This window comes from Anser cygnoides, chromosome 17 (genome assembly GCF_040182565.1).
Source record: "Anser cygnoides isolate HZ-2024a breed goose chromosome 17, Taihu_goose_T2T_genome, whole genome shotgun sequence".
Lineage (NCBI taxonomy): Eukaryota > Metazoa > Chordata > Aves > Anseriformes > Anatidae > Anser > Anser cygnoides.
In genome coordinates this window covers 7,148,333-7,172,894 of record NC_089889.1, presented here as the reverse complement: position 1 = coordinate 7,172,894, position 24,562 = coordinate 7,148,333, and the positions used below count along the sequence as shown (strand labels likewise).

The window sequence follows — 24,562 nt, the reverse complement described above, 5'->3', positions numbered from 1 at the left end:
TTCAAAGCTAGTGCTGGAATGCCAAAAGCCCATGGAAATGTATTCTTGCAATAGGAGTAGGTCTTCCTTGGAAGCAGCTCCACAGCAGCTTGATTTGACCTCGCGGGTTGCTGGTACCTCTGCACCTCGGGGAGGCGTGGGGAGGCACACAGGCTGCCTCTGGTCGGGATGCTTCTTGAATTGCTCTTTGGCCATCTGCTAGCTCCGAAGTCTGCCGGTAATGGTGGGCAGTCACTGCATTCTTGGTGTCATCGCCACGTGGAGCTCTCCCAGCTGTACCAGGGGTTTTGTACAGGCATGCTTTCTAAGGAAAAGCCTGGATCGCACCAGTTACACCAGAGCCACTGCAGTGAAGAACGGAGATGAGCTGTTCTGATCCTGGTGAAACCATGCTCAAGCTTCAAGAACAACAGGGGAATGGGATTTGGCAAGAGGGAAAAACCAGCTCTTCAAGGACAGATGAAGTTCTTGTAAAAGACAGAAGAAACAGCCTGAATTCTTCTCAGTGGCTTTCAAGTACAATTTGCTTTCAATTTGCTTCACGTAAAAAGTAGCTGGGGGGATCCCACAGGTCAGAGTGGGGCAGATCCTTAGCGAAGGTGAGACAGCAGCTGCTGCTGCTTGCTGGGGACTGTGTGCCTGCTCGGTGGGCGGCAGTGTCTCTGGAGGCTCCAGCGGGCAGGACGCTGGGCTCTCCCCCTCCAGAGAGACGCGGAGCAGTGGGCAGGCTGCTGCCGCCGCTGAGACGGCGCAGGCAATCGCACGTCTGGGAGTGTTTTCAACTTTCAGGTGTTGAGGTGGAGAGGGAAGGGAAAGAATCAGAAATGGAAAGAGATTAATTTGCAAAGCCTGTCTGCATTTTTTTACATAAATTCTGCTCCGCATCCAGACGTGTATGGCACAGGCTACAAAATCCCTGCTTCTGCTGTAGGCAGAGCAGAGGATAAATATATATGGATGAATAAACAAGGCAAGTAATCCAATCTCGTTGCTAGCATTCAGTTCCTGCACTGTTGCTCTAGGCAACCAGCTTGAGTGGGGATATTGTCTATAACCTTAAAAACTGATTATAGGCTACTTCACTGCCTCATACTGTCTTAAAGAGGATTAGAAGAGAGTGTAAAGCTGGCTTAGGCACTGTGTTAACAAAGCCTCAAAGGCATCTGCAGATTTCCTTGTTCATGAAGTGATTAACTTATTTAGTAACTGTGGAAAAAATGTGAACATTCGGGGAGCCGGGCTGGTAATAATTAAGAGATGTAATTCTGCCGTCGCGAGCCTGGCTTGGGCTGACAACTGTCTGTGTGTCACCCGAACACATCGGGCTGCGTTGCGGAGGCACGGGGCTGGTTGGCGTTCGGGCTCGTGCAGGTTCCCTCCATTGTTTTCCGGCTGGAGGAAAGGAGTGTGAGCGGTGCAGAGGGGGAAGGAAAGGAGGGGCCCTGTGCCAGCCGTGCCTCTCGCCTGGTTTCCTGACGGGCTCCTGCTTGAGTTCTGCGCCTTGCTTTGGACAGCACAGGCGAAGCATTTCGGATGAGCTGCCGCGGGTACGCTGCGCAGGGCGGGCTCGTCTGCCAGGTACCTGTGCCTGCCAGAGGAAGCACGCCTCGGCGCCTCGCTTCCTGTTTCAGCTGCTTTTAAACTTCAGAAAAAAAAAAAAAAAGGGGGGGGCAATAAAAGCAGCAGAACTGAGCTGAAGTCTGCCGGTGAGGGACAAACACAAGGCAGCTGAAGGGGGAGTGCCACATGATTGCAAACGGGAGGTGAACCGGTCCTGGTTTCAGTTTTTGACAGTTTGACGGCAAAGCTCAGCAGTGCCTTTCTTTGATGGTAATGAGGCCAGCAGGCCCACAGGAGAGCTGCAGTGGGGCTGAGGCTCTCGTCCCAGCTGAGGTAACGAGCCTCCGTGCTGTCCTGCCCCTGGCCAGCGTGGTGGCTAGCCTGGCACTGGGATCCCATCAGCTGGCTCAAACTGGGGCCTGCAGCACTGCTTCCTAACGGGGAAATCCCACCAGGCCGTGGCAGGAGTTAGCTTTCCCCGGCTGTATGTTTGGATAAAGACTCATCGGTACTTCCTCTGCTCTCCCTGGAAGCTTGTTTCCAGCTTTTGAGATTCCTGAGCGTTTGACTCCCCCCACAGGCAGGAGCAATGACCTCTCGTGTTGTTGCCCACAGGGCCATAGTTCGTAGTTTTCAGTCAGTCTTTCCCAGATCACGTCCTTACCTCCTCAGAAGTTTCGTGGAGTTTGTCTCTTCCGGTCTTTCAGTAATTTTTATGGATACCTGGCCACCTCCTCTCATAGCTGTGTGCAAACTCATATGGCTATTCACGACTTCTGTTTCACCTGTAGACTCCCTACAAACACATCCAGGACACGTGTGAGAAATTGCTCGCTCCTTTAGGTTAATTTCTCAAGAGAGTTCCAGCACAGGCATAACTGCATTCAGAAATAATGTTTGTACAGGTGATACGCCATGACTGCACACTCGTGTAGTTGAAGGGAGGGGAGCTTTAATAAAAATGTCTAATTGGAGCCACCAGTATGCTGCACAGTTTTAAGTATCTGACCTGTACATGAAGGAATTTTCCTCCTGCGCTTGCTAGCCTGGTGCTGACTGTAAGATCTGCCTTCCCTTTTTGAAAATGATTAGTGAGCTGTGATATCAGTTGCCCAATTTGGTGATCACCTCAAGGTTCGATGTCGCATGCGCTCTGTCTCTGACAAACAAGGCTTTTTGGAACTGAAAATATGCAAATACTGCTGGATATCTTGGCTTGTGTCTATCCTGAAAGTAAAACAAGTGGGTTGAAATAATGCTCAGACCAAGTCTTCAACTTCAGTGCGTTCTCAGTTTGTGAAGATCCTCAAACACCGAGGCTGGGGTTACAGGAATGAGTGATCTTAGAAATGAAGGTTACCTGGTCACTAGCACTTCTTGAATGGAGCCTCCGTTTTTGTCAGACCTGACCTGGTTGATCTGCAAGAACTCTTCTATGGATGTACAGCCCATACTTTACACTTGTTTTAAGTTTTCCACCAGGTCAATATTTTGTTGTTTAACGAGATGATTTCATGGATTCTTACAGAAGTTCCATGCATATATGTGTTCTTAATGGAAAAAATGAGGAGATGAGAGAATTTCTTTATAGCACTTGTCTTTATAGCACATTGTCATTAAAATTTGAGCTCTTTTTTTATCCAAAGCTTACATGTATATACAGCAACAGGAAGATGAGGATAATGCCTCCAGAAGGGAAAAGAGATTCTCTGAAGAAGTAATGTAAGAAGAGCTTCAAACTGTGAATGATTTAAAGCAAGGGAATTGAGTGCTTCATGTTAAATCAATATGGGAGGGTGTGAGGTCCACGAGCTTTCTGTTGGTGGATGGAGATATGTTTTGATCTAGGAAGAGTGAAACAGCACTTTGTGTCTTCCATCTCTCCACTTGTTTTGCTGTTATTACTTCAACCCCAGATAAAGGATGGGATTTTCGAAGTCACATTGCCTTGACCTGTTCACTTTGTCACCAAACTCAATTGAAATGATAAAAATTCTGCTTCTCTTTCTACTTCTGCCTTCCTCAGGAGAGGGAAATTCAAGGCAGTGAATGGAAAGACGGCACTATTGGTTTAAGGAAAACAATTAGAGACCTATGTGTGTCTCCCCACTTAGCTTTCTGCAGGAAAACAGGTGCTTTCAATGCTGCTCTAGTGTTAACAGCTCTTCTAAATCTGTCATTGTAACTATGTGCGTTTGATTCAGCTTCTCCAGAAGAAACCGAAGTAGCATCTTATGGATGAAGAATCTCCATTTTAACCTTTACAAATGTCAATTGTTCTAAAGTTATATGCAGTACTTAGCATCAGGGCTAACTCACCGGTTATTAACAGCATCCCTTGCTACTCTTGAAAATACATTCTCAGTAAGCGTTGGCTGGAAAACAGCTTAAGTACTTGGTAGTTGTTCCAGTCCTATCTGGTTTCTTTCCCTCCTCTCCTTCTTCTTCAACCACTGTGCATTAACAGTTTTCCCATAATGATATCATTTTATCCACTCTCCGGCAGGCCAGAAATACTTACTATGTTTAGTGGCTCCCGGGTTATGGCATTAACTCATCTGGATCTTCATCTTAAAAAACACTACGGTAGGCGAGGTGTTGGATCTTTGATTCATGGGAGCTGCATTTATGTGCACCGGAGACTAGCCTGCTCCTTCCACATGGGGCAGGGCAACGCCAGAAAGCAGTTGCTATTTTGGTTTGGTCTAAGAGGCGACTAACCCAAGAGAGACTTCATATCTCAAGATCTGCTTCTTTAAGTCATAACCCTTAAGTTAATTTGCTTATTACATGGGTGAATTACACTTGCTGGCTTCAAGAGCTTGCTGCTTTCGCTGTCCGTGCCTGATACTTACAGAAGCTTTGGGAGGAAAAATATTTTTTTGCTGTGTTAGTGAAGGGAAACTGGTGGGAGATTCAAGTTGCAGAAAGCAGAGAGAAGTGGTACAAAACAGTTCATGCTCCACAATTTGACCTGCATCCAAGAAATCCACTGCAATATCGTTCTCCACATACCTAATGGTGCGTGGTTCCTGCTGAGACCTGCACGCAGAGGGGCTGAGTTAGCTGCAGGGAGAACATTTCTCTGGGCACGCAGCAGGGTCTGTCACACTCAGACATCTCCCGAAGAGCGATAGCTCCCTGATGTGAGGGCTGCTCAGCAGAGCGAAGAAACAGTGGCCTTTACGTGTTTCATTACCAAAGTCCTGGAATAACGCTTTAGGCCTGGTTCAAAGCCACATTTTTAATGAATGAGTAATTTTTTTCTCTTGTTCTCTGTCTAAACTGCTAGCTCCTCAAAACACAAAGGGAAGAGGAAGGGAAATTATTTACCTTCCAGCCTGCTCTGCTGGCTGACCAGCAGGTCCAGAGGAGGAGGCTGACAGGTTGAATATGTCACCGGCTGGCCGCTCAGGCAGGGAGAGAGATCGCGCTCCTTCCCCTGGAGAAAAACAGACGTGCTCTCTCCACCTGTGAGGAAAATACCGGTGTAAATCATTTCATCCATTTCTCCTCCGGGGAGTCATTTCTGTCGAGTTTTAAAGCCATTCCATGGCTGAAACTCAACCATTTGTCCACGTTCTCCTTTGGCCGCAGACGGGACTGCGGAGGGAATTGGGGGCCTTCCAAAGCAAGCAGCCCGTGCCCGTCATCCCGCCAGGCTGCAGCACCTGCGGCTGGAGGCGGCAGAGGGGGAATATTAAAGACATCGAGCTGGGATTTGGTTGTGCGCTGACAGCTCCTTTTTGGGGATGAGCTGCTGCTCTTTTGGGTGTGCTTATCGACCTGCATGTGGTGCGGTGTGCAGGAAATGGTTAAACAATATAAACCACGCAGTCTAGTGGGGAATGAATGAGGTTACCGGGTACAAATATCCCCATCCGTCATGAAGAACTGGTCCCCTCGGTGGCCGTGACAGCTCCCTGGCTTTGGGCTGCTCCTGACCGTCTCCTGGTTCCACCCTGCTGGAGCTGCTCCTTCTCCACAAACCTAGAGGTGGTCTTTCAGTGGGAGTCACAGGAGCTTGACCTCATTGAATTAGCTTAGTAAAATGATGTGGTTAGAAAAGCTGTCTTTCTATGGAAAAAAAAGTTGTGCAAATTGTTCATATGACTTGCAGAAATGGTTATGGTCATTTATACAGGCTGTTAAATGTATTTCTACAGTAATGTTAGCCTAAAAAGGATTTCTTGGGTCAGGAAAACTGTTCCCTTTCTGCTGTGCGTGATCTCACTCCTATTTCTCTTATGAACTCACCCCAAAGCAAATCCCCATATTTTCATTCAATGGTCAATGGGAAATGGCTACGATGGGGATATTTAATCATCGTATCCTCTTTTAGCCATACTTCCACATCTTATGCACACTCTCTCTATTCAGTATTCTTCTAAATCTGTTTGCTCACTTGAGGCTGTGGCAGCTTCCCAAGCAAACACGTTATTTCAGTTGTTGGGGCGTACTTTGTGCTTGTATTCAGTGGTGCCGAGGCACTGGCTCTTCAGGCTGGGAGATGTGGACCAGATGAGCTTAGAGGTCTTTTCCAACCTGAATGATTCGATGATTTGCTCACCATCCGTGAGCACGTAAAAGAATCTGCTTTTATGCCCTAAAAGGGCAGGTATAGGGAGTAGGAGGCCTGGATATCTTTTTTACCATGACAAACATTTTATCTGGCCTTGGCGTTTAATTTTCTTTACTGCATTTCCTCCCCCTGCAATGAGCATTCTTATCTTTAGCTGGTTTTATCGGTTGAGAACAAGTTTTTTAGGATATAGGTTTTCTTCCTATGCATATGTATAGCTCTGTTGTAATTATGGTCTCTGGGTACCACCCTAATTCCCGCTATAACATCACCAAATTACACTTCAATAAATTACACATCATGGATATTAAATGCTCAGCTCAGTTTCAGTGCAAAATAAAAAGCCCAAATGATGGTAACTTAAACTGGCAATAAAATAGCCAGCATTACGCTTGTAAATACTTAATTTGCAAATGTTTAGAGAATTAGGCACCTGCTATAAATCCTTATCGTGGGCTCTGCACCCTGTTGGTAATCGGTGAGCTATATCTCACTTCATTATGCGCGAATGTGTAATTTTCCAAAAGCATAAATGTGGCCTCCAAGGGCACACACATTAATAGCATTCGAATGAACCAATTTGTTTCCTACCCAATGTGTTTATCTTCCAGCTCTTTGCTCTGAGTGCCAGTGGAAAGGTTAATGGCTCACAGTTCCCTGTCAAATGATGCACTGATTTAACCTCCGCAGTGTCTGGATCTTTCATTGTCTTTGGCCTGCGGTGTGGTGAAAGTTAACAGCTGCATCCTGCATGCTAGCTCGAATGTGAGAGGGTCTTCTTTAAATTATTGCACATGTCCAGGATTAAATGGGATCCCGTTTCCCTCTTGCTCGTCGTGGCCCTGATTCATTGGGTATGCGATGCTTTGGAAGCGCTTGTGCTTGCTTCAGCAAAGTCTTTATGCCATTTTAAACACGCTAATAGCCACTACAGCAGCTGGGTCCAGTCCCCTGCCAGAAGTCAAGCAACTCTTAGCTGAATCCATCCACGGCATTCCCAAAGTCAATGGAAATACCTGGGCAGGAGTGAAAGGAATGCACAGCCTGGACGGCCCTGTAGTCAGATGGATGGGAGGAAGTGTTGGGTGGGGCAAGGTGTTTTCAGTGATACCAGAACCAACAGGCAGCAGACCTAGTTAAAGTTGTGCTCAAGTTTGCAGAGATTTGTTGTCAACTAGGCTCAGTTTTGACAAACCGGGGGCAAACCTTGTTTTTAAAAAACAAATTGTATGCACTGATTTACCCGACTCTGATGAAAAATCCAATGAAATGTGCTTTTTCTCCCACTAAGATTTTTTTTTCTTTTTTCTTTTGCAAAACCAGGACTCATCCAGAAAGGATTTTTGAGGAAGAGGCCACACAGAAGACCCTGTGAGGACTGTGAATACAACCACATTCCCCACAAACCAGTAGCTACCGCTCTGGGTGCAGGCTGGAAGAGCTACAAAGGCTTTCGGAGATGACACAGTCACCTCTGCATCCCGAGGGAAACCAGCCTTCCCTGGAGGCATGTGCTGTTGAACTCAGCCCTCTGGGACGTTACTTCTTCTGCCAGTGGTGAGCAAATGGGTCACCAGCTGCACCTGGGAATGCCGTTCCCAAACAGGCTGCGATTTGCTCGCCCAGCGGAGGAGCATTTCTGGATGCACGAGCAGCCGAATCTTGGATTCCAAGTTGCCACTCGCAGCTGAAGTGCTGGCTGAAGTAAGTCGTTAAGCAAAAGCTGAGAAGTACTAAATGTGCTCACAGAACTGAGGTTTAGTTTCAATCGTGGGGAAACAGGAAGGAAAACAAAAGAGATGAGCATTGTTTTCAGATAGAAAGAGTCAATATTTTTGTGTGCAGATGTCCATGTAGTTCAGGATATGCATTTAAAAGACGGGTAGAAGTTGTCCTGATGCTCAGAGGTGCCAGACCCAAGTTCTACTAAAATTAATATTCAGCTTCTCCAAAAATGAAAATGTTTCTCTAGGTGCTTAAATATGTCTGTAAGTGTGGCGTTTTCAAGGGAACTCGAGTGAGGAGCAGAGTCACGCTGAACGAAATTAGGCACCCAAGTTTGAAAACTGCAGCCTAATTAGATATGCTCCAATTATTACTATTATTTACTACTTAACAGTTGTCATTGAAAGCTCAGGACAGCTTTGTGCTGGATGCCATGAGTACACAAAACAAGAAAAAAAATATCCTGGAGGTGCTAAGAATCTCTGCTTGAGAGACGATGAATAAATGCAACTGGCTGGGAAGCGAGAGGTGCTGGGAAGGTAGCTGTGAAACACATTTGATCAGGTCTCAAAAGAATTCGGTGTTGTCTAAATCTGGACTCTGAGCTATTACAGCAAATAAGCAGCATTAAGTAGGCAGGAATGGCTGTCTCTGAGCAGAAGGAATATTTATTTCTAAGCTTGGGTAATAATTACCATGGTGAACTCAATGAGTTTTAAAGGAAATAATTAGGCCACAATTACATAGGGGGGAAGAAAAGCCAAAACCCAGCAAAGCAAGCTCCCTCTTCCTCTGTTAACCTTCTCTTGCTTCCTTTCTCTGCTGTCCACTTGCTGTGTTAATCTTGAATTTGAATGAAAATTTAAGTGTATCTAAATGTAGCCTTGCCCCCGTGGAGGGAGTGGATGTGTCATCAGGGATCTGTCAGAGTCAATAACATTTCCCCTGCAGCCCCAAGCTGTGCCTCAAGATCTAACATTTCTGTCTGAATTATCAGCTAATGCTCTGACAAATTGCCTGTGATTTTCTTTTTTTCTCCCTGAGTGGATGTGCCTGGTCTGCAGATTAGGTAAACACTGCCTGGCCCTGGTGTGTAGCGGTGGCTGATGATTTCCAGCCGGACATTTCTGTCAAGCCGAGAGCAGGAGGTGTCAGGGCAGCATCCGGGCAGCCGCGGGACTGCCCGTGCTGGCTGCAGGTGCTCCGGGGTCTGAGGGTCTCACAGCTACGAGCCCGTGTTTAGGAGATGCCTGTCCACTGTGACAGCGAGAAGTGATGGAGCTGGAATTTGGGATGTGATGGAGGGCTGGAGCAGCAGGGCTGCAGATGAGGTCTCTGCTCTAACTGAACAGGGAAGCAAAGCTGGACGGCGCTAGAAGCAGCTGTTTTGCTAAGCAGGGAGAGGGCACTGGCTTTTTTTTTCTTGTAGAAAGAAGCAGGTATTAGTGACTTGGACACCTCCCTCAGACACTGAGGACATCTAAACGTGGCACAAAACTACCAGGTGATTTTGCACTTGTACAATACAGTCATCTTTTGGAGGAAAAACTGTAGGGAAGATGCTGCAGAGGCACCCGAGGGGTTTGTCTCTCTGGCCACAGGATTCAAACACCTCTCGAAGCAAGAAAGCCATCAGCATCGGCTGCCTCTTCTCAGGCTGCAGGAGATCCGAAGCATCTGTTTGTGTACTTGCTGTAGAAGTGATTTTCCTTGGAACATGAGCTGGTTTTTAAACACTGTGGGCGTAGTGACAGTCTATAATTCTGATCGTGAAATCAGATCGTGAATGAGGGAGAGGTAAGAGAAACTCGTCTAAGCTGTCATTGTCAGGATTTACGTTAGCCGTTTTAAGTCTCTTCTCTGCAGGTCCGGGTGGATTTACTCTCCTTCCCTGGCCTTTTCCCGATTCGTATGCAAATCCCTGGTCCTGTAACACCCCTTGCTGCTTGTACCTGATCAGCCCTCCCAGTTCCTCTGCAAATCTTTCTGCATGTTTTAAATTCCAGCTGTAAACAAAGGGCTTTGCCCTGCCCTTCCCCTTGCTGGTTGTTACTTGGCGCAATAATACTGGTTCTGCTCTGAAATATTTGGGAATTCAGCGAGGGAGCACTCTTCCTTTGGGCTGAGAGTCGTGGTGTCCCTAACTAATTTGAAATCAATGGGATGTGGATACTAAATTCCCTTAGGCTCCCTTTGCAAATTCCAGTCTTACAGTTTTACAGGACTGTGGAGTAGTAAAAGTAATGTGGGAAATGTGACGTTTTGCATTGACTTCTCTAGAGGAGAGTCTGAAGGAAAATAAAACCTCTGGGTAGACAAGAGCTGTGGGACCACAGACGTGCACCATAAAGACGCCCGGGTGCTTGACAGATGAGTGGTGGCACCAACCAGAGATGTTCATGTATAGTTCTAGGAAGCCAAATGACTAAAAGGTAGAGATATTTATGATCTTTCTCGGGAATTCATATAAACATGCACAGCGGCCAGTAATAGAAATGCTGTTCTGGATTCTCTCTGAGCAGGCTCAGACTGGGCATGCTGTTTTATTATACGCACTGCAAAGATTTAAAGAGGGAGGGATTGAAAAGGAGAGACAAAGGGCTTTGCAATCTACAGTATCCCACTTAACGTAATTATTAGCTATAAGTAATTAAAGCAATGATACTTGTTATAAATATTTGGAAATTGATACACAATATACATAGATAAAACTATTAAAATGAAAATTGATAGTATAAATTTCCATTTCTTATTAAAAATATTCTTTTCACCTGAAATTCCTATCAGACTGCGCGTCACACTTGAACACCCAGAAGTAAATCCCTTTCATTTTCATGTAGCGCTGTGTGTGTAGACGGCATGTGGATAAAATCTTTAAAGTCTCGGAAGATAGATTGCATTTTCGATAGACTGGAGATTCGGTAGTTATTAGATACAGCAAAGGCCACCTGTACAGATGAGGGGAAATGAACGGGTCATTCATTTCAGGAGCCCCTGTGTGTGGCCCAGGTTTGACTAAATGTAAGTAGTGGATGGCTCCGGCTCGAGACTTCTGTACTGGTGTAGGGCAGCTGGGTCCTTCTTAGGGCCATGTGCTGGGAACCTCATCCAGGGCTCATTTTGGTTGAGAAGTGCAGTAAATAAAAGCACACTGAAACTTAAAAAGCAGAGCACAGTGTGGGAAGGGACAGACACCCAGTATTGGCCTCTCAGGCTGTGTGACACGGAGATGTCCCAGAGGTCCCCCAGAGCCACGCGCAGACCTTTGGTGAGCCCCACCATGGGACCCAGTGACGTGAGCGAAGGTTTCTATGGAAAGCTTTTATTTTTTTTCTTTGAAGAAAATATTCAAGCCCCTTGCCTGGCTGAAGGGTCTAGCTGTCCCAGGTCTAGGGGAAGGTGGAGGTGCTTGGATGAGGATGGGGATTGCCTGTGCTGGTGAGCAATGCTGGTTCTTCATTCTACCTTTGATACCACGCGTAGGCAAAAATGCAATAAAGAATTTGTCAAGTGCAATACATTAAGGCTATTCCTCTTGCCATTAAAGTTTCATGTACAAGTTTCACGGACAGGTCTTGGTCCTATTTATAGGTATCTTTCTTGCTTTCAAAAATATTATTAAACTCTTTTGTTACAGAAAGCTACTCTGAAAACAAGCCGAAGTGGTAAATAAAACATATGCTTGCTTTTGCTAGCATGCTTATCTCCACAGAGCAATATTCTAAAGAATATTTTCCCCATACATTTTTGTCACCGCATTATTGCACATGCCTATTTAAGCAGTAATCCAGTTAGATTGTGTCCTACAGCACTTGCTTGTCCTGTTGTTTGAGGTGGGAATCACAGAAGCGAAGTGGACAGGCAGCACCGCGTAGATCCTGACCCCACGTCCAGAGGGGACACACAGAGGGGAAGAGAGGTTTATTCCCTGTATATTCTTAGGCTACCTGGGGTCTCATGCCTTCGAGCTTGCAGCTCCAGCCTCGTCCTCTGTGCGCTCCCCTGTATGCTGCATGAGGACCGAGCAGTCAGACTGGTGCTCCCACAGCCTGTACAAGGCGACGATGGAGGAGGGCAGAGCTGGCAGCAGCCCTGCGAGGTGAGCTCTGCAGATCAGCTGGATGAGGGGCCAGCTGGGGCCAGAGCACGGCTTCGGGGTTTGTTTTGGATGTGTGGGCCATGCAGAACTGGCGTTAGAAACGTGAGTCCCATAGAATGGACTGAGGAGGGGGAAAGGAGAGAAAATTTTGGAGGGAGAATATCAGTTTAAGGGTAAAGTATGACCTGGAGTTTCTTCAAAGGCAGAAGTTTCTTCTGCCCTTCACTGGCTTTGCTGAGCAAGAGATGCTATTGCTTCAACCATGCCCCAGTCATACCCCTCTTCTTCTGGTTCAGAGATTCAGCCTACACTATCTGCTACAATGGCATGTGATCAAAAAAAACCAGACTTAAAATACTTGCTAATTATTTTGTTAATCAGGGTTTTCTGTTCTCCACATTATTAACAATGCAAATTAAAGCAGGAATCTGTGGTGCCCAGAAAACATCTGCTCAGCAAAAATGGAACACTAAACCAAAAGCCCCCCTCTGTGGCTTGTTTCCACCCAGCTGTGCTGTGCCTGCCTTCGGGATGTCGCGGGCAGCTGCCCCCTGCTCCACACCGGCGTGGGGCAGATGCCAAGAAGCTGCACTTTGCTGCCCTGCCTGGCTCCCTGCAGTAGTTTTCAGTGCATGGTGACTTTATAGGTGTGTATTTCAACCTTGAATTTCATTCTTTCTGTTCCTAGGCCGTTCTGAAAAGCAGCACCTTCACCTGAAAGAGAATGCAGCTGGCCCCCGAGCAAGCCCTCCCTCCATCGCCTGCTGGTTCCTTCCCCCCCTGGCAGAGGTAGGTTGCCTTTCAGCTGATGCAGTGCTCTTAATCTCCGTTCTGGGCTCCACTTCCAGTTCAGGTTTGTTTATCAGAGTTTCTTCTCCCATCGTCTGTTCTGGTTGTGTTTGTTTTTATTTTGTTTGGGTTTGGTTTTGGCTGTGAACATTTAGTGTTCAACACTGAATCCTACTGTGTGGCCTGGATCGTTATTTGCCGTGCCTCCAAACTGCCTGTTTGTCCTTAAAATTCTGCTTCTCTGCTAGCCTGGGTGGAGCAGCTGAAGGCATTACCTCTGCCAGCTGATCTAAAATACCTTAAAAATGTTGCTGCTGTGGATTGTTTGAAAAGCTGGCATCAGCATTCCTCCCTGCTAGTGCAATTAGTTTGGGGACTTTCTCTTTTTTATTTACAAATGAAATGACAATAATTGTGCATATCTATGCCCAGCATCAGACATACACTGCACCACCCGGTTAAGGTTTTGCAAGATGTAACCCAGGGCAGTTGGGAGGAACACCTCATAGCTTTCTATAGCAAGTGTAAAAAAACTCTATGAAGAAAATCCCTGTAACTGTGAGTACTTGTGACCCTAACTCTCTGTACATTTCTTTCATTTTTTACACAAATATGCATGAAAAATCTATCTTTAGCCAAGTCTATAGCCCATAAAAGACAGTCTTTTATCAGCTCATACAGCTTTTTATACCAGGAAAGCACTCTGGATACTTTCGAAGCAAGAAACTAAAAAGAGATTTTGATATTTTTCTATTTTTATAATATTTAGTAGCTCTCTCCAAGATGTTTGAAAACCAAATTCCTTCTCTATTTGCTTGTTAAGCTCGTTCCTTATCTGACAAGGCGGGGATAGTCTACTCCTGTTTCTGTTGCTTACCAGCTTCAGGAAGTCTGACGGAGTGTGTTGACTCTGGAGTTACGGGAGTGGAACCAGCTGCAGCAGATAACATCTTATCTCCCGAAGGAGGACATAAACAGCCTTACTGCAGGGCCTGCTGCAACCTCTGGCTGGGGTGGGTGCTGGGCAGGAACGTTTTGCTCTGCAGGTTGCCTGTTTTAGAGATTTTGTCACTTCTGTCTGCTCAGTTCCTTATGCCCAGGTTTTTCAGAGATGAGACACAAATTTACACAATTGCACTGTTAACTTTGCGCTGTTAGCTTTGACAGAATTGCTATCCTTTTGGTTCCTCTTGTGTCTAAGACTAAATCTGAACTTGCTGACACTGATCGTACCTAATAACTGGTTTTCCAGGGATTTATGTCTATGTTAAGGGAATTCAAAAGCAGAGGTGCATGCGCCTGTGTGACCAGATTTTCTTGAAGCCCTGTGTTATGTATGGGATTCAAATATGGGAGGATCAAGAGCTCTTCTTACATTTTACACTCCCCTATGAGGAGCTGGGCTAATCTGGAAGGCTGTTGCATAGTGTCGGTGCTTTTTCCTTGATCATCAGTGAGTGCTTTAACTAGTTCCAGCTCTTTAACTTGTTTAAAATAAGGAACCTCATTTTGAAATTAATATGTCTCAGTTCATATCCAACAAATGTGGGATTTTTATGATATTTTTACATTGGGAGCTTCTAAAAGCTCCCATAAAATAAATTCCCAATATTGCGACTACTCTGCAACCAGAGAGGATTTTACTAAAACACAGTAGAATGAAACACCCGCCTGCTGGAGATTAAATTGTCTACTAGTTTGTGTGAACTCAACCCAGATTAATCACGTTTTAGCTCAGCTGGAGAAATATCCATGAATTATGTTTCCAGCTGAATGCGCAGGGCTACACCTATTTTTCAAATGCAGAGGAGAAAACTGCTCTGGGTGACTCAGTTACAAGTCAAGCAAGTTATTTTCCGTGCTGCCTCATAAAGAACAAAGATAAGAACCATAGAAAATGAAATCAGAAGGGAAGGGAATACGATCTCGTGTTAGCTGAAACTTTGCCCACGTTGCTGCGCCCCAGCAGCAGGTATATCTGCGTGGCTTCCCTCTGCATTTGGTTGTGCAAAGCGTGTGAACTCATGGCAAGCAGCAGCCCTTAGCTGCTGGTGTTTTATCAAATGCTCTGTTTTGTGTGCTTACGCTGTACCTGGCACCTGTGCGTGGTGTTGGGATGGAGGTGGACCTTGCTTACACCACACCTTGGATGTGGTGTGAGCCATAGATATGTGTCAGGGGCTTTCCTGCTGATTCCAGCCAGGTCACTCCGGAGAAGCCATTTGGAATAGAATAGAATAGAATAGTTCAGTTGGAAGGGACTTTCAAAGATCATTTAGTCCAACTGCAAATCATCTAACCCAACTGCAATTGGCAATATAAATCCTTGTGAATGTTAATTGCAGCGTGCAACTACGCGCACCGCAGGGCTGGGGATGTGGCATTCAAGCTGGGATTTTGCACGCTGCCTTACTTCTTGCCTGGTGCATCAGTGCCATCATCAGGGTGGCTGAAAAACAGAAGTTCCACGTGACTAACTGCTGGTATCTGCGCTGAAGCAAAACTGGAAGACTGAACAATGTTAATGAAATAACATGAAGTGCGCCTTTCAAGATAACCACGCAGCTGGCAAACAAGAGACTTGGCTGGGAATGTGAGAGGCTTTGTTGAGATCCTTGCCCTGGGTACTTGCTGCTGGCTTGCTGTGTTGGACCTGGGAAATGGCTGTGCTTCTTTGCAAAGCGCTAGTGGATTAATTTTTCTGTGTAGGAATGGCATTTTCTCAATGGAAAAAGTACGTGATGAGCTCCAGTTTGGTACCAGAAAGGTCCAAATGAAGTAACAGTCTGGCTCACCTGGAAATATTTCTGGATTTACAACTTTTCACAGCCCCCTATACCTGATGGGATGAAGCAAGAACTACAGAGCAACTTGTTCTGTTCTGAAATAGCTCAATTACTGCAGCGAGTGCACTACCAAATGTGGACTGAGCAAGTCACAACCGTTAGAGTTATAAAAAGAGATATGACAATCTCTAATCTAAATCAGATCTTAAAAGATCAATCAGTGATTGTCCCTATCATCAGTAGTAACTTCATCTCACTCTGAGCTGCTTTGATGCCAGAGTAAGTCTGACATAAGAACACAGATCTGAATTCAAATGGGGAATCAAGAAGGTATTTCTCGCTTGATTTTGCTTCTCAACCTGAGCTATAGGGAATGTTTATTAGAAATGTGTTCCTAGCTTCTTTGATAGTAATTCAAAACTCCCCTTGTCTGTATGTGCTTTCCGTGCTTCTTGCTAGAAATTAGTCTTTTTAAGGTTTACCAGTCAGGTATTTTTAACTGAAAAGGTTAAAACAAAAGCCAACAAACAACAAACCAGATATATTTCTGGCTGTCTGCCCACTGAAGGGCCTCCCCCGTGCCGGGTGCAGGGGACCCCACTCCATTCCCAGCTGCTCCCGAGCCGAACAGGGCTGCCAGCAGCGCTTGCCCTGTCCTTAGAGAGCCCTAAAAGAGAAAAAGTGATCCTATAAACACAAGCACAGAAAAGATACCGGGTGCCTGTGCTGTTGTTTATACATTTAGATACTATGATTAAATTACATACATAATGCATAGTGTTTGTAATACATTATTAATAATAATAATACTGTCTTGTATTATTTGGCTAGAAGAGGCATGCTCCGAGTGATGGTTCATTGGTCTATTCACACACAATTTTCATACATCTCTAAAGATTACCATTTTAACAGCTTTCTGTATGGATACTGCCAGGCAGTTACATTTAACAGTGCATAAATCTAATTCCCTCTGCACTCAATTTTCTCAGGCAGCAGAATCAATTTAAATCTGTCAGGATTTTATTCTAAAGTCTATTAATGACTCCTGCCTTTTTCTGTATTTTTTTCCTCTGTCTCTCTCTTAACAATCTCACTCTTTCATGAATTCATTCAGCTGCAGAAAAAGATGCCCCACTGATACAAACAGTCTTTTATCTCTTTACAACAGAAACCTAATTAGGTGTGAAGGAGACACAAGGAAGGTCACAATTAGCCCTCCAGCAATAAAGGTTAACAGTTGTGAAATTCCGTAATAATGCTGTTGAACTTTGTTATTACCAATAATGATGGCCTTTGACAAGGTCGTGTTCATTATTCCTCATCCCCACCTCACCAGCGTGGCTTTGCGGCGCTTCCCCTACCCGTTCCCTTCCCCTACCCCCTCGCACGTGTGTGCTGGCTCCTGACACGAGAGCTGCTCACACCTCCTCCGGCTGTTCGATCCGTTGGGTAGATTTCAAGGCATGCTTTCGTATTTTCTGTACAGAGCTCGTGCCGAAGGATTGCTTGCCATGCCTTTTAATTATTGATTAAAAAAATAACGTGTGCGGATTTTCTTCTCCATGCTTGAATGAAACGATTCTGCCCAATTAAGAACTTAAATGGAGGTGTTAACAAGAAAGTAATAGGCGAAGTGTCCTGGTAATACAGCTTTTCAGAATGGAGTGGAAACAATTACGTGCCTTGCCGTTACAAGCCAATGGATCTCTGACATCTTCAAAAGGCTTCTGGGGAATAACGCCACGTTGGGTATCGTTTGTTGTATCTGTATCCACTCTTAAATCTCTGCAGTGAAACGGATCGTAAACTGAACATTTCAAATGACTCTTTACGGCCTCATTTTTATGCCGGTTTTATGCCTTTTGAGGAATGCTGTGAAACAACTGGAATCCACCAGAGATGTTAATCTCCCTGTTGATTTTTAGTAGGTGTCTTCAAGGAGAAGGACCACATCTGTGACTGCTAAACCCGTACCTTAGTTCTCGGGTTTCCTTTACACTGGAAATGCGACTCCACAGTCATTAATATCAGATCTGTGCCCTGCTAGATCATCTTGTCCCAGTCAAGTGTGGGCATGTGATTTCATTTCCAGTTTAAGAAGCGGAGCATGTGACAGGGATTTAATGCCAGTTGTACACTTCCTTGCCTGCAGTTTCAGTTTGGGCAATCCCTCATGTGGTGGAAAGTGCCGTGGCACAAAGAGCACAGGCAGAGTGAGAAGTGCTTTGGACCGGCTGACAGCACTGCTTTGCAACTGGTACACGAGATTCACAGGGCATCTGGCCTGAGGTATTAGAAAACGCCAAAGCTGTAATGTGCTGCTGCTTCTTCTATGTTTACTTGATTTTGAGTTATATGCTGAGAAAAAAAAAATCCACTTTCTTTTGTTGCATTGAGTAAGCTTTCACTCCCTCACCTGCGGTCTTGAGTTTTTAAGGGTCAAGGATTTCATTTAACCTTTATATTCCAGTTCAGCTGGAATTTGGACAATTGCTCAGGGAGGCATAAATTGGGAAGCTCCTGTCCTAGGCTATCTGTAGACAGAGAGAGAGGCAAAGAGAGGGGCAATTCATATCTTATATAGGTCGCCCCTTTCCTTCCCTTTCCTTGAAGGAGTCTTGGGTGACTACACTTCTAATTAACCGAAGACACCTTGGGAAAATACTTTATAATGCTTAACCAGCAAGTGTTAAGCTTTTAGTATAGAAAGCAAAGTCACAAAATGTGCAGTAAGGGTAGAGGACTAGAAATACCAAATATTTGGTGTACGTGTGTATAGAAAGCTATAGATGAGCAGAGATGTTCAGTTCTCTCACTTCTAACACTCCTCAAGGCAGATTCTCGTCTTCTCAAGTGAGATAGCATTGGATCGTAATCGGCAGCAATTGCTGCCTCCCAGTAAGTCTCCAGATAATGCTGCATTTGGATTTCTACTGGCGTTAAGCCATATCCCATTTAGTATTTCAAAATATTTGTGAATATACCCTGTCTGACCAGCCCTCTGGTAACATATCAATAAAACAGGATATTCCTGAGATTATTTATGCCTTTTAGAAAGGACTGGATGCTTTCAGAGACAGCTGCACAGCTTCAAAAGCAGGTGTGAGTAGCACATAAGAGTGTAGAAACATCAGAGCCTCCGTGCTCTCCATAAATGCCAGGGTTTGTGCGGTGCTTGACAAGCAAAAGCACGTACAGCAAGTGGTTCCTGATTCATGGCTCAAGGCTGAGGTTTTTCAGAGAGTGCAGACACAGATCACCGGACACCTTCAGGGTGTTCTGCCCATTACCTTGCTTCATTGACTCCCTGCTCCCAAGTGCACCAAGCACTCGGGGGCCCACGTGAAGCTGGTGTAAGTTGGAGTCGTGCTGGTTTGCACCAGCTGAGGCTCTGGCTGAATTTTCTCTGTTCAACTGAATGAAAAGGTCTGAGTGTGCAGAAAGTGGGGAAAAGGATAATAGAGACAGATGCCAACAACTGTCCTATTGTTAAGTTAAGGAAGGAATAAACAACCTATCAGGAAAAAAAAATATTTACACTTCAGTCTGCCAGCTTGAAGTCATGTGGCTTGCATTTTGTTACCAAATTTTACAACATTTTGGTAACATGATCCCTGATACTTTTAACATCTAATTCTGAGAACAGCAGAATATCACATCCCAGGTACGGAGGGTGAAGCCACCTTAGAAAGAGCATTAAGTGTCGGGAATCCTCCGGTCTGTACAGCTGGCCAGAAATCCCCACCAGGTGCGGCTCCTGTATGGTGGTGCTCTCCTGCACCCCTCTGACGGAGTCTGCAATATGCAAAAACTTGGAGAAAGGACTTATTATAGCAGAAAATTGTCAACTTTATACATTAAGTAATTCAACTTTATGAGCAAAATTAAGCTGTTTAGCCTCCCAGTTGTCTGCACAGCAGTCGCTGGGCATTTATTTTGCTAATGTTTTTGTGCTGCCATTCCTATCCAGTTGGTAGGAACTTTTATTTGCATAAGGCAACATTTTTTATTATTATTATATATAAAGCCAAGGACGTGTCCTTGTACTTCAGCAAGAAGTTTATCGAGTGATTGACATTAAATGCCAATTTTATCAAAATATTGATTGAAAAAAAGTTCTTATGCTTCTATTGTTTCCTATAGATGTATCTAATCTCAGCTTTATCCAGGCAGCGCAATACGTTGCTTGCCAGACTAGAAAATGATATATTAGCCATCTGGGCAATGGGCCCAACCCTGGGCAAGATTAGTGCTTCAATTAGCTGTTGATAGCTTTCCATTAGAATATTGGTTTCAAAGAGCACTAAACAAGAATGTTGTGCTTTGATTTTCAGATTTAATTACTTCCATCAGGGCTATAAATGAACTCATTAGTCTTAGTGGCTCTAAAACCCAGAGACAATAGAATGTTATTGCTATTGTTCTTATGGTTTGTGCAAACATTACTTTCAGAATGCTATTAGGGATGGCTATCAACCTTTCCACTCTTCCTAATGTAGCTGGCTGGCTGACCCTGCACAGCAGCTCTGGGGTAAACGTGAGCTTGATTTCATTACTGAGGTCTGCTGTTGGGACGCAGTGCCTGCTAGCGAATAGCAGCTTGATTTGAGGGGGTCATTACAGACAGAGAAACTTACTGAGGGCATGATTAAACTCACACATTGGCAGTTTTGGCTCCTCGTCAAAGTTTTTGTGTTCTCTTTTCCTTTCTTTCCCACCCCCTATTTCTTTTTGTTTGTTTGTTTTAATGCTTGCCAGAGCTTCTGGGGATTCTTGAGGCTTTGTTATTATTATTTTTTTAATCCACTGCATTGTGGTTTCACGACACCTTTTTCCTTAATTTTGCAAAAGAATACTCCTTTTTGTTTACTTGTTTATTTATTTTTATCTTTGCCTTTTCCCCTGGACCCAAGTGGGCGGTGCAGTGCTCCACAAACATAAGTTCTCCTTTGAACGTGATCCTTGCCCCGTTCCTCCCAAAATAGAAGAAGATGGAGAATGGGAATGCAGCGAGGCGGATGCTGCCAGTCATTGCCTGCCCACAGGACTGGTACCTCCCGGGGTCGGCTGCCTTTCCCCAGCAAAGAAACCTGGTCCTGGGCAGCTGGAACTAACTCTGAAGTCAGCACTGATTTGAGAAGGTCCAAAGGCCCTTCCAAACAAAATTGTCTAATAATTCTGGGAGGAAAAGGGAATCGTGAATAATCCCCATACTAGGGAAAGGGTAAGGGGTTGGTGTTTATTGAAATGATCAAAACCAATGTAGTGTTGCCATTAGATCAGCAATATGCCATGTTGTTTGTTAAAACCCTAAGCCTTGCAGAGCTTTCTTTCATCTGAGGTGTGTTTCACTTGGTAGAAGTCCCTTTGTTTTTCTGGCTTCTTTTTTCTTCGGAGGAAGGATGTCATGTGTAAATAAAGGATATGATGCTTTGCACTACTGACATTTATTAAATTAAAGCTGTAATCAGTACAGTATGTCTTAACCATAATATTAATATAGCTAAAACAGTAAATGCTATCATGTTCAAAGCCTAAGACCTGTTTTATATTAGCATTTGGATAGTTATTTCATTTTTCTTTCTAATAGAATAGTCTTCGATGAAATCCAAAACTCAGCTGTAATTTTTAGCTCCTAACCCTTCGTAAACCCCAGAATATGATTCAAAAAGCCTACTCTTAGATCTTAAATAAGTTTCTCCTAAATTTTGCCAGACTGTTGTGAAAATGTTGGAAGCATAGGGAAATTAATGCAAATGCTACATCCCTTGCTATCAGTCAGGTCAGGATGTTGCCTGTGACTTCCAGCAAGCGAGTCCTCTGCTGTTCAGAGCAAGGTGACTCCATCCTTTCCAGGTATGCCGGTCACACGCCTCTTTCCCCTTAACTCTGTCCTCTTTCGCTCTGCCCTGCGGTTAGCTGGGAATCTTCAGCAGGAATGCGAACTTTCAGAGGGCTTTAGGTGAAATGAGTAAGAAGGGGAAAGCCCGTGGGCAAATGGAAGTGGTTGGTTGTTCCCTGGCTCTTCGTGTGCTGGCAGGGGGCTTGAGGCAGCCCAGCCAGAAGGAAAGAAAACATCCCTGTCTGTTGTGGTAGAGTACAAAGCCTGTGGTGGAGTCAGCTGGAGTTTGGATGTATACTTGGGGGAATTTTTTTTCTATCTAAGCACTTTCAGTGCCTGTCTCAGTAGTTCTGGAGCCATTCTCAAGTGTTTAAAAATAGAACAATGTCTCTCGCTCCTTCTTTCTCTCCCTCCCTTGTTGCCTTTCCCATCATTAGGGGAATAGTCTGATGGATGTGTTTGTTTTTCTGGATCTGTTATGCTGAAGCGATGGGAAGAATGAGAGTGGGGAGTGTTCCTCCGTGGTCACTGTTTTGTCTAGCAAGCTTTCTGCTCTCCAGGGTCAGCTCCTGTAAAAGCTAAACTACTTCTATTTATAAGACTATTCGGCCTAGAGAAAATTGGGCGGATTATATACAGTTGTCAGAGTTTCTGCCAGCAGACAAAAGCAAGATCACTCTGTTGGCTTCTGGCAAATATTTCTAACCTGATTCTGTTCTGCTTCTCCTTTCCTGCTATACCCTGCCCCAGCCACGCTCCTGCAGTCAGAACTCGGAGGCTCCCACCTCCTGCCGCAGGCATGCCCTGGGGGGAGTTGTGCAATGAGAGCAGAGAGGCCAGCTCTGGAGGAACTTTGCTTTCTCTTCAACCCAGACCTGATGATTTCTTGCAGCTGGTTGGTGCTCACAGAGTGTTTCACATCTAGCACACACCAAGCAGAGGGGAGATGTTGTGCTGCAAATGTGATCCTACCAAGCGTGGGAGAGGACTCTGAAAACCAAGACAACGCAAGTAGCTAAGTACTGGGCTACCTTAACCTGTAGCAATGGGATAGCCCTCCCTCCCGTCCCTCTGCACAGCCTGACTGCTAATTTAGGCCTTGAAAGATGACACAAGTTTAACTGAGTGAATGAATTAGCTGAGCACCTGTGTAATGCCTATCAAAAACCTCACTTGGAGCATAACCAGCCTTAGATTTGGGCAGTGTTAGCTAAAAATTCTGAAATAAATGAGAAAGAACCCAAAGTCTAGTGGGTTGTCACGTTTGATGTACAGATTGTCCAAACACTGCTTCCTTTCAGTGTGTCACAAATCATGTGGGACTGAGCAATAACTGACAGATGTTGGAAATGTGCGATTTTCTGCGGCAGTCTGTTGCCTGCAACCGCTCCGCTGCTGCTCCGAGCAGCGCTCAGCCGAGAGCACGGCGGTACCCCAGCACCTCCTGGTGCTGTGGCTCTGAGACATCTCCAGTGAAATCACTCAAGAGCTCCTGTTTCGTAACGACAATACAGCAGTGGTTTATTTGAAGGCTGAGCCAGCTTTGTATCAAAGCCAAATATGTCTGGCTTGGCACCACGAGCTAGCGCTGGAGCCAAGCAGCTGGAGCAGACTGTATGTGTATTTAAAAGAACAAAAACAGAGAGACTCTTAAGTTATCTCCTGTATGAGGTCAATCAGAGTGCCAGAATGCAGTGCCAGGTTTTGCATCAGGCTTTCTCAGCCTTATCCCTGCATACCTACAGAGCCAAGCCCAAGGCTAAGGCTCCATTCTCCTCTGATTTCTCACCTCTCCTTCTGGCTTTCTCCTGGCAGTCTGCTAATTGCAGGAGTTAAACCCCCGTAAAGTGGTAGTATCTTGCCCCCCCCCCTCACCCTTTTTCTCTTTGGGCCCAGGTTGTGCCCATTGCAACTGACACCACCACAAGGAACAGGCCTCTAGCACTTTCTGCGCAGACTTGTCCCAGAGCTTCGTCTGTCTGAGGCCTTAGGGCTTCTGTCACACAAAGGTGCAAAAATGAGCCTTTGGCCTCAAGATTTCAGTCATATTCTGGTGAACCAGGGGTCTGCTGCTGGTCTGCTGGCTCCATTGAATGTTGGCTTATAGGATAATTAACCATTATTAAGGCTGTGTCTGCCCTAGATGATGATGGCAGAGGGGTTGTGTTCTCTGAGCTCTTCTGCATCCAGCCTGTGAAGAAGTGTCTCCTCCTGACAGTCAGATGCACTTCAAGAGCAGAGAGGGCTCTAACGTGAATCCCCGCAAGCGGGACAGTTTGCTGCAGATGTCTGCTCTGCTTTATCCATCCTCCTCTGTGGCTGGCGTAGCTCAGCTGTCTGCGGAGCAGCTGCCGAGGCGTTGTGTTACATGGGCCAATATGCTGAGGCTGCAACTGCAGCACCCCGAGGAATGCTCTGCCTCCACCTGGGTGACACGTTAGAGCAGGCTTTCCATTCTAGAGCAGGGATGAGCACAATTGCTCTGGGACTTTTATTTTATCATTCCATGGCTGGCTAATTTTCCACTGTACCTGTTCACCTCGGGGCCAAGATCAGGAAAGTCCTCCTGCCATCCCAGCCACATTCAGGAGGCTCAAACCATCTTGCGAGACACCTATCATCATGAGAAATTCAGGTTTTCTTAGAAGCATTAAATTTGAGTGCCCTTGGAAAGGTTTAATTTCATTCAGTAATTCATCACTAACTAAACTCCTTTTCCTGGAACTAGGATGTGTTCAGATGCCAGATAAAATGGAGCCTTTCATCCCCCGGACTCCAGAAATCCTTCAGGGATCTTTGTCTGAACCATGGCGGGAGAATGAGAAGGAATTGCTTTGGAGCACAAGGTTCTGTGAACCCAAGGCACACTTTTTCTTGTCTAATCAACAATTTTACCCGTGATGTTAAATTTGTGTGTGCTTATAACACACCACAAACAAGATATCTGGAAACTCATTTCCAAAGCACTTTCCATTATGCAAGTAGCAGGAGATGTACCATAGCTTTTCAGTAATTGGTTGGTAAATTGTTTTCTCTCTCATCTTTACTGCTATAACAAAAACATGTGAGCTTTAGGTCTTGATTTTTAGGGGACTTTGTTTGCTTATCTGTGCTCCTTTTAGCTTGCATCAAGGAAATAACCCAAAGATGTTCTGACCTGCAAACAGCTGCATGAATAA

At 45.2% G+C, this 24,562-nt stretch overlaps 1 protein-coding gene across 9 annotated transcripts in view; it reads left to right on the top strand.

The window, feature by feature from the left end:
• Positions 1–24,562, top strand: part of GALNT9 (polypeptide N-acetylgalactosaminyltransferase 9) — a 586,151-nt gene that overhangs the window by 276,822 nt on the left and 284,767 nt on the right. For 8 of the 9 annotated variants that reach the window (XM_066979038.1, XM_066979037.1, XM_066979045.1 and 5 more), the window contains 2 exons: positions 7,466–7,846; positions 12,655–12,755. The gene's annotated coding sequence lies outside the window, so the exon portion shown is untranslated. The remainder of the gene's footprint in view (positions 1–7,465; positions 7,847–12,654; positions 12,756–24,562) is intronic. The other variant, XM_066979044.1, reaches the window with a different exon arrangement.